At 47.7% G+C, this 1,850-nt stretch overlaps 1 protein-coding gene across 1 annotated transcript in view; it reads left to right on the forward strand.

The window, feature by feature from the left end:
* The window catches only part of SMG5 (SMG5 nonsense mediated mRNA decay factor), a 27,862-nt gene that overhangs the window by 404 nt on the left and 25,608 nt on the right, over positions 1-1,850 (forward strand). The gene's annotated exons all lie outside the window — the stretch shown is intronic.

A 1,850-nucleotide genomic window follows, 5' to 3' on the forward strand; every position in this document is an offset into this window, starting at 1 on the left:
GGTGGGTGGGTGGGAGGTTGCGAGGGAAGCACGTGGAGGGAATCTCTTCCGCAGTGAGCTTGGGACGGGCACCGAGCTTTGCGGATTTGGGGTAAGAAGGTGGAAATTGGGACTGCGGGGGCTGAGAAGGTGAAGGTGGGGTCACAGATGGGAGAAAAACCCGGAAGGGAATAGTGCGTAGAACCCTGTAAGGATTTACAGGGAAGAGCCCTGGACTGAAATCAAGAGAGATCTTTGCTTTGCCGTTCACTGTGTGACCTTGGGCCTTAGTCTTCTCATCCTTAAAAGGAGAGATCTGGATTTGATAGGCTTTTAGGTCTCTTAGGGCTCCAAGTTTTGGGAATCTGAATGAAAATAAAGAGGCTGTAAAATTATTTGTGTTAGACTGGAAGGGAGGTGAAGGACTTTGAGTCCAGAGTTTTCGTAGGTCATCGGAGCCCGTTTCCGGGCACCTGGGGACTCCTGAGCCCTGCTTTCCTTCCAGCCTCATGACTGCGGTCTCTTGCCAGGCAACTCCATTCCTGGTTTCTCATTTCCACAGTGCCACTCACGCTCCTTAACATCTTCATTCAGCCTTTCAGCCCTCTGTTGGGAACAGGCCGGGGTGAACATTTCCTGCCCTGAGTGGAGGATATTTTTGTGTGGGGCAGCTAGAACACGGGTTCTGGATGTGGATCAAAAATAGAATGACACATAGAGACCAAACTGAGTTTTCCACTTTCGACTAGGAAGTTAGGAGTTTGGGGTTTTAATTTGGCTAAGGCTCTGGAACCAGAGGTGTTTGCATGAGAAGACTACCGTCAGAGCCATGAGCCCCATCTTGGCAGTGAAAGAGTCAAGAGCATGTTGTCTTTTCCTCCCTTGTGTAGGCATCCTGCCTGGTCTGGCTTCCTAAGCCAGAAGGCAGAGGGGAGTATCGGCTGCTCCAAAAATAGAAACGTGATCCAAGCCCTTAGCCTCTGGGCTCCCACTGTGGGCTGCCCCAAGCGGTCTCCGGGCGGGTGAAGAGACTGGAGTGGCACGTGTGCCTCCTCATGCTGCCGAGTGTCAGTGCTGCCTGTCAGACAGAGCGTGGGCAGTGTCTGTGAGATTCCTCTCTTGTCTCCAGCTTTTGGAAATGGCTTTGGTCATCCTTCTTATCATTCTCAAATCTTGTTTTTTCTCAAGCCACTGCCCTCACAGAACTGACTGATTTAAGCTGATACGTTTGCATGTGTGGCTTACATGTATGCACAGGGGTCTCTCTGCTGGTAATTGTGCGTTGTTGGCTTTGGGTAGGGTGGAAATGTGAGGCAGCACATCTTTTTCTATCGTTTATTATAGCAGTGGTGATTGGTGGGAAGAAATGAGGGAAGAAAGTTTGATTTCTCGGCCCAAGGTAAATATGTTGTTGGGCTATGAAACTGGCATTGGAGCTTCTGTAAATTTGGGAAATTCCCACAGTCTGTTTATAGAAATGAAATTCTGAAATGTTTGAAGCTCCTCAGAAAAGGCAGCTGGAAAAGGGACGCTGAAAGGGATGCAAGCACCAATTATTAATAATTAGGCAAATTTTAACTACTTTAAAAAATGTTTTAAACATGTTTTTCTTCTTTAACTCTGTGCTTGACCTAAGATTACAGTAGTGAATGAGACACAAGACTGGTTTTTGCAGTTTTTGTTCTAAATGAGATTACAATTTAATGGAGGAGCTTATGGTCTGATGGGAAATGTAAAAGAAAGTGTGGAGTCCTCTAAGGTGTAAGAGCTTGCAATTAGAACTCCCTGGAGTAGTGGTTTTGAATTGAGAATCTTAAGGAAGGCTGTGGGGCCTATCCATGAAAACAGCGCCCCCCTCCCCCCCGCACCCC

This window comes from Bison bison, unplaced genomic scaffold, assembly GCF_000754665.1.
Source record: "Bison bison bison isolate TAMUID 2011002044 unplaced genomic scaffold, Bison_UMD1.0 scf7180017864093, whole genome shotgun sequence".
NCBI lineage: Eukaryota > Metazoa > Chordata > Mammalia > Artiodactyla > Bovidae > Bison > Bison bison.